General features: G+C 39.0%; 1 protein-coding gene and 2 long non-coding RNA genes across 6 annotated transcripts in view; 1 reads left to right on the top strand and 2 right to left on the bottom strand.

Moving 5' to 3' along the window:
• The window catches only part of LOC110989511 (uncharacterized), a 322,817-nt gene extending 316,048 nt beyond the window's left edge, over positions 1-6,769 (top strand). For all 4 annotated transcript variants that reach the window (XR_015424849.1, XR_015424847.1, XR_015424845.1 and 1 more), the window contains 2 exons: positions 2,909-2,994; positions 3,128-6,769. The gene's annotated coding sequence lies outside the window, so the exon portion shown is untranslated. The remainder of the gene's footprint in view (positions 1-2,908; positions 2,995-3,127) is intronic.
• Positions 1-14,997, bottom strand: part of LOC110989512 (uncharacterized) — a 221,988-nt gene that overhangs the window by 186,877 nt on the left and 20,114 nt on the right. The gene's annotated exons all lie outside the window — the stretch shown is intronic.
• Positions 803-3,790, bottom strand: LOC147799589 (uncharacterized). Its single transcript, XR_015424860.1, has 2 exons — positions 3,605-3,790; positions 803-3,176 (listed from the first exon to the last, which is right to left on the bottom strand). It is a non-coding gene; the product is annotated as an uncharacterized LOC147799589 (long non-coding RNA).

The following is a 14,997-nucleotide window of genomic DNA, read 5'->3' as shown; positions in this document are numbered from 1 at the left end:
AATTTTTGTTTTCCTGTGAGAATCTGGAAGCGAATTTGGTGTTTCTCTTATACAGTGGCAAGAGTTACAGTCTCTAAAATATAATAAAACCACTTTTACATCTGTAGATGGTATTTTCGAGTTGTTGATGCTTTGTTGAGCTACTTGTGTGTGTTAACACTTGTTGATGCTGAACAGCATGACTGTCTGCTTCTGCTTGGTGGCTACCAAGCAGAAGTCCAATCACTAAGCTTCTGGCTGTCCTGTACAGATGACGCTGTAGGGATCTGGTTGCAACTAAAAAATCATTTGTGAAGTAAACTTGTTGGAACAGCATGTCAAGATCATTCCTGTCAATTTGGGTCTTGAAGGGGCCAAGAGTTGCAGAAGATCTGGTTGTTTACTTCTTTGAGAATTCAAAGTCACTACTCTGTGTGACTTTGAGTGCACTTTGTTTACATGGTGTTGTGACGCTACAGGGTTTTGAAAAGTGCTTTGCTAGGGTCAGGTAGTTGTAGATGAGAAAACCTCTGTTTGCACTTTCTGGAGCAAATCTACCCCTTAATATAAGAAATATCCGGGTTCAATCAAAGTCACAGGGAGTAGTGACTCTGAATTCTTGAAGTATGGCTTGGTTAGGTAGCGAATTCCATTCTGGAATCATCCAGGGGTACAGTGAGTGGATTTTGTTGGCCAGGATACGGTTGTAGGGATGTCAGACAACTCAACTGTTTGCCAATTTGACTTTGGACAACTCGACCATTGAGACAACTCAACCATTAGCCAAGTCATCCGTTAGGACAACTTGACTTTGACAGAGAGACAGTTCCAGATTGCAAAAATACTTGAATTCCAGTGAAATGTGGTCCCCATCCACCTTGGGTGTTAGAGATACTACCAAGTTAATTTCAAATTTTGAACTTCTAATTCGGACGTACAGGGTCAATGCAAGTGGTGACACTTTTCCTCGTTCTGGATTGGTTTCAGGAAAGTAACCATGCGAGTGGCAAATCCATTTTCAATCATTGTAAAAAGTTTATTTTGTAATGAAAAAATTTTTAATGTAGAGAAAATTGGTTCATAAATAAGAATTCCAGTGAAAAAAAGTCAATCTTGCGTAAATTTTGACTCAACCTTTTCAGTTGCACAGTGCGAGCCATCAATGACACTACCGTGTGACGCACAGTTGATGAACTGATTACGTCACGTACATTTCTGCAATATCCGTATAGTAAGATGAGTTCGCAACATATGTTGCATGCATGCACTTAATGCGTGATCCAAAACTAGGAAACAATATACATTCAGGTTTGGCTCGTTTTAAATAATAAAATACAACATTTAAAGTCATTTTGATTAACTAAGACATTAGATGCAAAAGTTTATATGACTGTTTAGTATGGAAAAAAGTATTTGGGATCACTCATAGTAAGTGTCATATCGCCCTGTAACTATTTGTCAATTTTGTTTCTGCTACCATCATTTTTGACAAACCATTCACCAATGTCAAAGCGCCGATCAGAAATTGGTCAACATTTCTTTTCTAGAAATTTTCTGAGAACAGGTTTTCTTCAACAAGCAGCTTACATTTCACCTTTTGACCAGAACCTGTCTAGAATGTAGAACCGAGGGACAACAAAAAGGATGTAGGTTTTTATTTCAACTGACATCCAGATCTAGGTATATGTGTCTGGGTCAGCGGGGGTGCAACATCAATTGATTGCACACGAACAAACTTCGTGCGAGAATTTCCCGCATGCAAATTACGCAAACAGCGCTGCTGATTATGATGTCATCGTGCACCACTCCCCTTCGGCCAAGTCCGGTCCGAACTCAGTTCTGTTTAATGATATAAATGAGCTCATTATGCATTGGCTTCTTCACATGCGTAGTATAAGTATGATAAAAAGGTAAGATGGCCGCTTTTGGGTGCCAAAAGAAAGCGTCAAAATTGAAGTTTTCGGTGAGTTATGACTGTTCAAACATTTTTTTGTGTGCTACTTTTTCGACTTCAAAGTTCTTGGTGGCTGAAGGTATCCCTCATTTTGCTCCTTAAGTTATTTTTGCTTGCAAAATTAGGTTGAAAATCAAGTGAATTTGTTCTTATATGTTCATTCTTACTCTTTCAAATGGTATAAAATATAAAGGTGGTCGGATTACAAGCACGATGGTTGCAGGCAATATGCATAGACTCAGCCACTTTCGATAAAACTCGACTGCCACGACCAGATGACTGCCAGAATTTGGGAACGAGTCTCATTGTCTCAAGTTTTGATGCATGAAACATGTTAATGCATGTGTATTCTGTACTTAAACATGTTAGGAATGTGTCACCTTGCTCAAGTTCAGAGACAGATTCTTGTCTCACATGTTTGATAAATTGACTTCCAAGATTTTTGTTCGTTTATGTATTAATTTTGCAGCTGTTCATGTGATTTTGCAGCTGTCTTTTGTTGTCTATTCTTGCCTCCACGGTTGTTGTGTTTGCTACTGGCATTCTGACCTTGGGGTAGCTCCATTCCCTGTACATGTACATCTTTGCGCTAGTTTTGTGCTATTAAAAATTCTAAATCAGCTATTCCAAACATTAAGCATCGAACACGTCAAATGAAAGCCCATTCCGGCTCCTTCACTGACATTGGAAACAGCCAACCTTTTTTTCTGTCATTTGCCCTTATTGCATGGGCATGCTCACTACAAACACTGTGTTTGCTTTTCTTGTAAAGATTTGTCCACTTACATGTATGCTATTCTGTAGTGATTCCTTTTGTTGAGACCTTAGTGAGAAAGTTTCCTCTTCATGCAAGGTAAATACCAAATTGATCCCTTCTCCTCATCCCTCACCATGCATGCAAAGGAATAACAAAGTTGCGAAACTCCTGACAAGGTGAAAACGTTAACATTACATGTATGATTTCAACTCTATCAGGTTTTGCCCACAGCTTAAAATAGTAGATGGCACCATGACCCTTGATTGATCCAGAGGCAAGGAGTACTCATTGTACAAATATACATGTGAGTTTATTTTTTGCTTATTTACATTACTTACTCTGATACTATGTTCCACATTGTACGGTAATACTTGGTTGTAAAATAAACCAACATATGTTGATATCCCTAACAATTGTCCTGATTTCTTTCCTTTCAGGTCTCCCATGTGCACAACTCCATGAGTGAGGAAGACCCCTGTAATGAACCTGCAGGAATATGAAACAGATATGGTGAAAGTTTTTAATTCCAAAGAAACCGAATAAAATAAGTCTGATGTGTTAGCTTCATTGTGGCTATAAACAACGAAATCTTAAATTAACTAAAACTAGCTCTGCTTCATTGCATGCCCCTCAAAAACAGGGTGCTTTGGTCAGATTTTGTTTTCATGGGTGGAGGCCGGGCAATTTTTTGTACTGACTGCAGGGTTTATTAAGTTACAAGCAGATTTGTGCCAGTGGTTCATTTCCATTTGTGTCATTACGAAGCTGGGAAAAAAGCGATGAAATTTGCTTGATCATTGTTAAATATATATCTGTAGTCGACAATTTTGTTAAAGGTAGGGCCATAGACTGGTTTTGTCAAGGGAATGCTGATTGGTAGGCAAAATTATCAAGAAAGATACAATTCAAGTCACCTGTAAAAGTTTCAGCTCTATACAGTTCCTATTTCTTGAGAAAGCAGTAGAAACTGTCGCTGTATTTTCCACAAACATTTTGAGTCCATTCATGATTAGCAAGACAAAAAAGAACTGTGGCTGTAATTGCAATAGCGCCATCTTGGTCATAACGGTTGCCAACTGCATGCTGACCACGATTCTGAATTGATGTTTACAAGCGCCCGAATTCAGTCAGCGTGTAATCCAATACCCTAGGTCAAAACGGCTAGCTAGCCAGCCTGCCACAGCACTATTTATTTAAAAGTTATTATAATGAGTCTGCAGTGGATTGAAGCTCACCGGAACAGCTCTATGGTTGAAATCTGAATACGCCATAGAGTTATGTCACTCTATGGAATGTTCCTCCTGCATATTTTGAGTTATCATAAGCCATTAACTCCTCTTCCAACAATGATAAAAAAAGGCAGTACACATTAAATCAAACACAAAATAAATATACATGCTTAGAATGACAACGTATCGACTGGCAACAGTTTACCAGAAAAGTTTGTGGGGCAACAGTTACGGGCGAAGCCAGTATTTAAATTCATTTTCAGTTTCGAGTTTGTATAGTTTGAGAGAAATATAACTCCATGGGTGTGAAATTTCTATTAGTACATGTACTGTATTAAGCAGATCTCCATTGTTTTGTTGCACATGTAGCAATCGACTGACCAGATGGGAGGGCTGCATATTTTGCAGGCTAATTTTGTACATATACAAAAGTATACAGTGCAATGTCTACTGACATGTACTGTACATCTGGCATGTGGTGTATGCCCACACATCAAGCATGGAGGCTATGTAAACAGCATCCTCGGACCATCAGCTTACTGTGCTGTGATTGGCTGGCAGTGAAATATCAGTATTCATATATGTCAGTGAGACTTGTTGCAGCCATTTCTGAATGAGCAGAAGTACAAGCTTCACTCTCGGTAGCATCATTTCACTGTAAATTCGTAGCTTGAAAACACTTCACTTCCATTGAAAGAGGGCTTTGTGCCAACTGGTGCAGGGAGTGCAAAGTTAAGGTGTTATGCACAGGCCTTCAAAAATGTTTGGACATAAGCTCATCGAAATATCAGTGCCGCAAAAATGTGCAATTGTCCAAAGAGGTTCTGTATTTCTTTGACAAGACAGTTACAAATCAGCAGAAGTTGGTGTGAATGGAATCATGGCCTGTAGACAGGCTGGCAACAGTCCGCATGAAACTGATCGTAAAAACGGTGTTTCCATGCAGTTGCCAAAAAGGTACCAAGTGCACGGACTCCCGTGGCGTATTCAGCTTATGAAAACGTCTGTGTTTGGATGGGGGTTCAATTAGCCTGCGACATCTTTGCTTTTATTTTTATTTCATGGTGTTTACTTAGGGTTATGGGGTTGACATTTTGATAAATACATTGTAAATATACCAATTACTTTTTTTCTAGTCAAGTCCAACCAGCGAAATTTTATTTTGCTAGTTCCCTTTAGTCAATTTGTGAAACCATAAGTTTGGACACTGCAGTAAAACAGGCATATGTTAGTTTCGTTAAGTTGATGACAATTACTGGTTTGTGGGATAACGATGAAGGATCAGCAACTTTTCACAAAACTGAGATCAAAAAGCCAATAATTATATCGCCGATAGCCAGACATATCATTCTCTTTTTCAAGAAATGTGTGATTCCAAACATAAAAGATATTGAATCGCGACAATAAATATAAATCTTGACTTTCAAGCTATCATTCACTGTCTGATTGAGAAGGGAAGCCGCATTTTTTGGTTATTCATTCAAAGTCTGAATTTTCCATCAGTTCATGAGTAACATTACACATATTCTGTATGACTGTTGTTGAAAATCTTAATTCTCGAGGCATTCGTTTGCTGGAAGTCTGAATTTTCAAGGTATTGTTTCAAAAATAGAAACTGGAAACTAAACTATGAACTGAAATCTGAAAATAAAAAAAAAGTGGTGCTCGCAGACTTCTGCAAAGCTCACGTGCATATACTCAAGTGTTGTATAGAAATGAACACTTGTTTTGTATTTTAAGATATCACAGTACTTGCAAGTTCATTATTGTCATCACTCTTGGAGATGAAACGCTAATCCCATTTCTGCATATAAACAATACCTCATGAATGGTTAATTAGGATTTATTATAAAGAGCAGCATACAGTAAGTCCAAGTGAGAGAGATAGCAGTCATTTCCTCATCACTTGATTCCTCATCACTTGAGTCCACTGGCAGTGCTATTGCAACGTAATAATTCTTGAATACTAAAGTCGCCTGCAGGCAACTTTGAGAGATTCAAATTTTTGACGTACTTTTATTGATTTCTAATCAACAGGGACATTTCAGACAAAATAATTTCACAGGGTGATTACTACTATTACCATAATTATACTAGTTATGCTTTCAGGTAAAAATCCAACAAATTTTTAAATTACCAAAGTATGACACTACCTAAAAAAAAAAAAAGGATGAGGCACAGCACTGTGCAATGCCACAGAGAACTGGCCAACGACGTCCATATATTGTAAGCATATTGCAGCGAGCTAGTGGGGCTGGCGGTCAATAAACCTCGTGTTGTGGTAGGGAATTTTGTGGAAACACACTTGCTTTAAGTACAACAAATACAGCCCAAACTGTATGGTGGACTGGTTGCCACTTTTTATGAAGCCCTTTCTCAGCAAGACGCTGTGAGGTGGGAACCAGCATAAGAAGTGCTCAGGTTGCGCCCAAAAAATTGGGGTCAGTCAGGAAACCAGAAGCAGAACTATTTTCCGTGCCTTGCCTGAAATATCACTTCAGACAATTATTTCAGAGTTTATTTTCTTCAATGCCACATTGTAAGACTGTTTAATTCTATTAAGACTTTTATTTTCATGAAGACGAATCAAGTTAAGTCACGTTAAATTTTCATAAAAATTTAGATATAAATTTTAGGGAGAACCCCAACAAACATGACTCCTGTAAACCAGCCAAGAACTTAGGATTTATGCCTGTGTCCTCTGTGTTAAAAAGGTTTCCAGAATTTGTTCACTATTATCTTTATAAATAAAACTGCTGGTTGACGTATTTGCAAAGAGGTTGTAAAGCTGCTTGACGGGAGCAGATTTTCCTGAAGCTTACTAGTAAATTAAAGGATCCATGAACTGAATTTTTCTTAGAATCACTTTTTGTGTATCTATGTACTCGTCTTCCATGTATGAAGACTTTCTGACGGTGCACTTTTCAAACATTAAAAATTGACTAAGCATTTCTGGACAAGTGAAGGCGCTTTTGCTTTGATGTAAATCCAGGAACACATGGTTCAGGTTCAATTTCTTATATGGAAACATTTCTGTGAAAAGGATTTTTGCTGGATTATTGCCATATACTTACACAGCAATAAATTGCCAAAGAAATCTGCTATAGCAGTAGTTAAAAAATCTAGAAATTTTCTATGCAAAAATCAGTGCAACATTGAGATTCAGTGCCTTGGATGACATCAAAGTTCTGTCATGAATATACAAATGTGCATCAACATAAAACCAAAAAAACTTCAAAATATGGGTTAACCACTTGCTGCTGGGAGGTTTGAAAAAAATGCAGTGCTCATAATTAGGGCTTTTTCAAGATTTTCAGTTTTCAAAATTCTTTAAAAATTCATCATTTTAGTTAATGGACGTTTACACCCACACGAATTACTGTCTGGGGGCAACTCTAGTCTGACAGACAAAATCTATTGACGCCCGAGCGTCAGGCCTGCCCAGGCCTGCAGCCTTTTAAAAAGAGCCCAGATTGTGTGGTGTTATGTAACTTTCTTTTGTTCACGAACCTGCCACAGTGCACTGCTCTTTTCAATAGGGGCCAGATTAGCATGCAGCACGAGCAGCACTGTGTGGATCAGCGCTGCGGTGGTGGAGCGCTTTTGTCCCCGGTGGTAACCATTTAAACTAAGTGCCCCAGGCCGTGTATTTAAAACAAGGCTGGATTATCCCCACTATTGAGAGTGAAAAATGTCAGTAATGCCCAGCAACCTGGTATTTTGTTCCGAGTACGGCCTTTTGTTACAAAGCCCAGTTCCCTTTCTCTGATTTCATAAACTCCAGCCCAGTGTATAAACATGCAATGCCCGAAACTGGAGTCCCTGGCGGCAAGTGGTTAAAATTGCAAAACAAAAATTTAAAATAAGGTTAATTGAAACACGAAGATACAATTTCAAGGGTTTTTAGTAAGATTGATAAAACCATTTCTTTTTCCTGGTTCCTTTAAGTAAAACTTACATGTACATTGGAAACCCAAAAGCTGCTGTCATGTTGGAGTCATGCCTGATTTGTGTTATGTTTGTGTAGATATGAATTTAATATACGCCGTCACCAAAAATCATTGAAATAAATGGTTGAACAATAATATGTAATCACTGGCTCATTATCTCTCCTTCCATTACTTTAACTTCCTGCCTCCTTCCTGCCTCCTTCCTGCTACTTTAACTTCATCAATCTACTTATCGCAAATTAATTCAAATTGAACTCTTTATACAGAGAACTTTAGTTTACTGCATTTCCCCCCGATGACATCGTTTTACAAAAATGAAGCCCAATTTGTAAAAATCCCCATGTCACGGTCATTGCAAAATAGTGAAAATTGATAGTCTGATGACAATATTTTTTTGCACTGCTTTGAAGAATGCTGGTTTTACTTTTTTCATCACAAAACCACAGGACTCTTGCCAGACATACATTTCACTTGTACAAAATTGAGTGATTCCATTTTATTTGTGTATTTGATAGCTGCCAATTAAAGGAAAATAACGTCGTTACAGTGAGGCTACATGTGTACAAAAAATAAAGCAAGGAGTTTTGTTTTTATTGCGAAATGCTTTTTGGCCTGCAGCTTCACTACATCATACATGCAAGTGTGCATGTAATGCGAAATGAACATTATTATTTTTTATTCAGAAATCAATCAACTAGGTAACAATATATATAAAGAAAACAGGAGACGGTTAATTCATTCTGGGATAAAGCCAATTATACAGGCTTATTTCCATTGGGGTCCCTTACTTGTATACAGTATACACACTACACAAGCTAGCTGGGAAAATAAGACAACACGCATCGAAACGTATCAAATTATATTGATGTGCTAGGTCAAAAGTTCAGTTTCGTGGCCGCGGTAGCTAAAAATAAAGTAACTGGAGGATCGCAGGGGAATGACCAGCAATTTCTCGAGGTGTCTGACGTCACAGTAGTCACTGAGAATGGAAGTATGCGTGCAGGCATGTAAATTCCTACACGATAAGATACCCAGCTAGCATTGATACGTTGGGCCGACGTCAGCAATCGTCGGATCCGTCGTAGTTGTATTTCTGGCGTTGTTCTGACATTGGTAAATGGTCAAAATTTGGACCTTGGCCTGCCAACGTTCAGTTGACATTGGCAATTGGTTTGTATTATTGACGTTGAAGTTGCCGACGTTGCGCCGATGTTTAGCGTCCAGTATGCACTTTGACGTAGGCATGCCAACTGTATGCTAACGTTGGTGACTGGTTATTATGTTTGATGCAACATTAATTTGCCAACGTTGTGCTGACGTAAGTGTACAATATGCATTTTCACGTCGGCATGCCAACTGTGAGCTGTGCCGACGTTAGCTGTTGAATTGCATGACTGTTAAATAGTTCGCGGTACCCGCTGCTTCACCTGACTCGGACTGGGCAGCCGACCCGGCAAGCTCGGTGGTCGAGTGGTTAAGACATCTGCACTAGTAAGCAGGAGGCCGTGGGTTTGAATCTCACCTGAGTAAGCTTGTGACTTTTTTCGCAAGCTCTCGGACAAGCACTGAGCACACAGTGTTTATTAATATATACGTTGGGTAAGGGCAAAACCCGTTATATAAATTAACATCTCCCCAATGCAAAGATACATCTTGAAAACAACTGAACGAGTCACTAAACCAGATCTCGCCGTAATTAGAATAAAGCTAAAACTAGAATGAGTGAGCCGGTCATGAATAAAACAAACAGAAGAAACATTGACGTGAGAAAGTTCAGTCTAATTTGTCTGTGTGTCTAGTGTACAAACCAGGAGTGAATATTCTACCGATAGCCAGACTAAGAGAAATTGAAAGCAAATCTAATGTATTTCTACATTAGCAATCATTAATGCAATCTTATTGTATTGTACAATTTAATCTGTTTAATTCCAATCTTAAATAAAATCATTCCTTTAAATTGTTTATATAAATGAAGGTTTTTTTTCTTCCGGACTTGTACTGTTCACAGGATACGATGGAATGATTCAATACAAAGAATTTCATTGTTATTTAGTTGCGTGCAGACGCATGCTTTTGTGCGCTCTTACACAGCAGTCCGCTGTTATTCAATCCAACCGAATTAAGTTTGATAATTGTACATACAGTCTTAATTATTACCAACATGTAGGGGAAAAATTCTAATATAGGATACCCATTAAAGTTGTTATGACGGCTTACTAGCCCATGCTGTCCCACGTTATTTTGCATAAGATGGTTAAATGAATATGTTTTCATGTTGGCCCAACATTTGTATCAAGTACATCGGGCGAATATTTGTTATCTGTTGGGTTGATGTCCAGCAATGCGTTGCCATTTCGAAGGCCCAATAGAAAAACTTACGTCAGGCCAACGTCTGTAATAAATAGTCTGCCCAACGTCAAAATAATCTGTTGGGTTGACGCCCAGCCAACACATCGGCATTACGAAGGCCCAATGGAAAAACAGGCCAACGTTGCCCGACAAAGTCACACTGACAGCTCGATGGTTGTCTAGCCAGTGTTAGTCCAACATAAGCATGCTATCTGGGTAGGGCCAATTCGCTTGTGTATGCAAAGATTGGCTTACTTCGGTAACCATTTTTATAATACCTCAAAAATTAGACTTGTCCATCTACTATGTGAAATACCATCACATCATTAAGGCATAGTATTTCACACCCTGGCCTCAGAAGGTGATTGGGCTGAGTGGACAATGTCCCAATAGACTTGTCTCAACAAACGACTTGTCTTAACCGTCAACTTGTCTCTCCCTTTTACGCATGGACGGTCGAGTTGTCTCAATGATTGAGTTGTCCAAAGTCCAGTTGGCAAACAGTCGAGTTGTTCGACATCCCGACAACCGTATCCTGGCTGACAAAAAACACTCACTGTACCCCTGGACGATTCCAGAGTTGTCCGGACCCAGGTTGTAGATAAGGTCACAAATGATGATGTCTTGTACTTTTGTAGAAGACCTAGGTCTTGTCACCCGTTTATACCGTACTGACATGACAGTGTACATGTATAAAGTTTCAAAAGTAGTATGGAAACCACACAGGCCAGTCCTAAACACTTTGAATTTAACGTATTTCACACGTGTCAACATACCACTTGGCTGAGCCGCCAATGGACAACTTACCTGTCCTTTTGTCGAGTTGTCTCTGCAGTCGAGTTGGCCCAAGTCAAGTTTGCAAATGGTCGAGTTGTCTGGACTCCCTTACAAAGATACATGATCTAGTCCTTCGTCACTTTGAAGTAATGCTTTCCTGTGAAAGCATTACTTCAAAGTGACATGACAGAGTAAATTTGAAAGAATTAACGTTACCTAGATTCTAGATAGAACGAAAGACCCGATCAGTTCTAGCCCGAGACTGGGGGCCTGCACGTACAATAAAGACACGGACAGGCCCCCAATCTGGCTGGGGCTAGATCAGCAGTTCCAACCAGTCCCAACTATCGGGGTTCATTACCATTAGCACCCTGTTCCTATAATAAGGAAATAAAGTCCACTTTCTCAAACTAACTCACATTTTGACCTTAAGGAACCATTACTTAATCCGGACAGGCCTAGTTTAGGTAAATTTTGACAATATTTAAGCAAGAAAACTTCAAATTTCTAACTCAAGTTTGGCAAAAGACAACCACTCAGTCGACGAATCACTTCATCTTCTTTTTCGTCCGGTTACCCGACTCAGGCTTTTTGGATTCATCAAAACAAATCTCCATCCAGGTCAAGGAACCAGACTACATTTGCTTATATCTTGTTGTTCACAACTCATCACGGTACGCTGCCATTTTACCCCAAAATGTCCCTCAAAAACCAAAAGCCCTGCTCTCTTTACAAATATGAAAGCGGACATCACCATCAACTTGTTTAGATAAGTTATTTTGAAAAAGTAGAATTTGTTCCCTTATTATAGGAACAGGATGCTAATCAAGAAGAGTAATTCTCATTTGTATGTCCCCTGTGCATGTTCTCTTCCTCAATATCAAATGATTCTACAGATGATGTGGGCAGCTTGAATACATCCCCATCTGGTCAAGATTCTCAGGATCGAGAGGGTATGACATCAAATAATCCTCAAGACCTGAAGACAAATACAATGAAACTGACAACCCATTTGATGCTTTCTGTCAAAAAGGCCTATATTTTCTACATTTGAATGCACGGAGTCTCCTACCGAAGCTTGAGGAGATCAAGAGACTTGCTGTACAATCAAATGCTGCTGTAATTGGCATAATTCTTTCAGTGATGCAGAGGTCGAGATCCCAAATTATGTTGTCTTGAGTACTGATCGGAATCGTGGAGGCGGTGGTGTATGTATGTACATAAGGAAAATGTAACTTATAATCACCGACAAGATCTGCAAAACAAGCAATTGGAGGTAGTTTTTGCGGATCTGATGTTGCCCACAAGCAAACCCCTCCTTATAGGGATTTACATCGCCCTCCTAAACAAACTAACTTTTATCACGCTATGGAACAGTGTCTTACACAAGGCCACAGCCTTGAGGAACGGGAGGTTATCCTATTAGGAGACTTCAATACCAATGTGGTTACAGAACAATCCAACAATAGACTTGTTAGGCTTGTGAATAGTCTTTGTTCTGTGTTTAATCTGACGCAATTAATTCATGATTATACTAGAGTTATGGTTGAACACAGGTCAATTATTGACTTAATCCTTGTGTCACATGAGTCAAAAATTTCCCAACATGGGGTATTAAATTCTGGCATTAGTGATCATAACTTGATCTTTTGTAATAGGAAAATTACTTGTGTTTCAGTTAACAAACATCATACGATCAAAATGAGGTCTATGAGAAACTATTCTAAGGAAGAATTTCTTACCCGCCTAAATCAGATTGACTGGTTTTCTGTTCTAGGAACAGATGATATTGAACTTGCTTGGAGTTAATTTAAAAATATTTTTCTGAACATACTTAACTCCATAGCTCCCATAAAGGAAACAAGGTTGAAACAAAGAACAGAACCTTGGATGGCTGATGAGATATTGACAAGTATTCGTGCCAGAATTAGGTTATTTTCAGAATTTAGAAAATCTTGAGATAAGTTCTCAGAGTTCAAAAGGAAAAGAGCTCAAACTCGGAAGCTCACAGAAAATGCAAAAGCTGACTACATAAGGAATAAACTTGAGGAGGGAAAATCTAACCCTAAAAAAACTTTGGCAAAAAGTTAAAAGTTAAAAGTCTTGGATCCTCCTGCAAACACAAATCATCTTCCAGTAGCACATGTCTAATTATGCATGGTACATCAGCATTTGGTAAGTACGAAATCGCTGAGGCTTTTAATAGCTTTTTTACGACAGTGGCAACTAAAGTCGTCTCAAAATTTCAAGCTGGAAGTAGCAATTTTTGCCTTTCATTTGTTACTCAGTTTTATGCCAATAAGGGTGTAGTTCCTGATGCATTTGGTTTGAGTTGTCAGTGAGGAATATATACTAAAATTACTGCATAGTTTTAATTGTTCTTTTGTAATACCACATCATCAAACCTATGGACAACACTCTTTTCAAGTTACTGGGACAAAATTATGGAATAAACTTCCTGTTATGCTACGTAACATTAACTCATCTTTAGACAATTTTAAGAAGGCTGTTAAAATGTATTATTTTGATGAGCTTCAACTTCAGGAGGACGCGTTGTTGGTTGAACGTTGCCTGGTTCATTTCATATGTAATCTGATTTTTTAACTTCCTTCTTTTTAATTGAAAAATAGTAACTTCTTTTCTGACATAATGTCTTTTATGAGTCTGTTTAGTTTTAATTATATATATGCCTTTGGATGTTAATGTCTTTTTATGTAGAGGACCAAAATTTTTTTTGGGGGGGTACCACTGTAGACACTAAACGCATAGACCACCAGGTCTTATTCAAAACTACAGGGGGTTTTCCTGATCTGTGCGGCGCCCGACTAAAATCAAAACTATGGGCAAATTTGCCCCTCGGTATAGGGAATTAACGTATAGTTGAAGAATTCCAGTCATAAAATTCTATGCAGCCACATTTCAATTTAAAAAAACCTCTATTTACTTAATCTGGCCCCTAGGGATTCGAATCGAAGTTGCAATATCTGAAAAGAAGAGTTAGCAGTACAGTCCTGTGAGAGCAAAAAAGTGAACGCATTTTGGGAGCACATGTAAACAAATACAGGCACTGTAAGTGCGTTGCACGTAATGCGCACTGGACGCACTGCCATCCGTCGCTTTGCTCAGTGTTTTTTTCAAAATCAAGGTTTTACTTGCAAGATTGGCTGTCTATGCATTTATATGTCTGTGGTACTCACCATTGATCTCCATTATATAGGGTGCGTTTGATTAGCTTTTCTGAATACACCAGTGTTACGCGCTAGGGAAGCCTTGAAATGAGGCTAATTGAATGTATTCGCCAAGGCATTCTGGGAAAAAGGTCAAGTCCCTGCCATGTTCCATCATGTCCATGCACGAACAGTCCATCCCTGACGTCGTTACACTTGGGCAGCCTCCAGAGACCCGCTTGCCAGTGGGGGCAGGCACGAATATCACATGATGGCTAAACAAACGCTCTCGTGTAAGTTTGACTTACACATGTAAACTAATCGAAACACACCCATAATAGAGATCAATGATACTCACCGCATAGGCACGCAATGAGGCGCACAAGTATATGCACCTTTAAAGCGGAGCACGCTGAGTACATGTAATTAATTTACTCCCGCAAGTATGGTTCACGCAGAACGCATGCAAGAACCCGCTTGTAACCACCTGTCTTTCGTTTCACTGATTGGGGGTGGCATGCACTTCAGCTCGGGGTGGATACTCCCTGGTGCAGACAAGAAGCGCAACTCCACATCACTACCATACAAGCGGGATCTTCTGATAGTTGCTTCAGTATAATTATTTTATTGGCCGTACAGGAACAACAACATTCTGGAAACACGGAAACGGAAAGAGGGCTTAATTAGGAATCTAACTTGAATCGATAAGTTTGAAACTATTCACTTTCCCTAGTGAAGAGGATTATCATAAATTTACATACTACTAGAATAATTACGTTCAACTACATCCAATACAACTGAACTAATCGTTAAACCAGATATCGCTGTAATTAGA

This window comes from Acanthaster planci, linkage group LG03 (genome assembly GCF_054643075.1).
Source record: "Acanthaster planci isolate LZ-2023a linkage group LG03, COTS_SCS, whole genome shotgun sequence".
Classification (NCBI taxonomy): Eukaryota; Metazoa; Echinodermata; class Asteroidea; order Valvatida; family Acanthasteridae; genus Acanthaster; species Acanthaster planci.
Note: the sequence above shows the minus strand (reverse complement) of the source record. Positions and strands in the feature narration are given on the sequence as shown.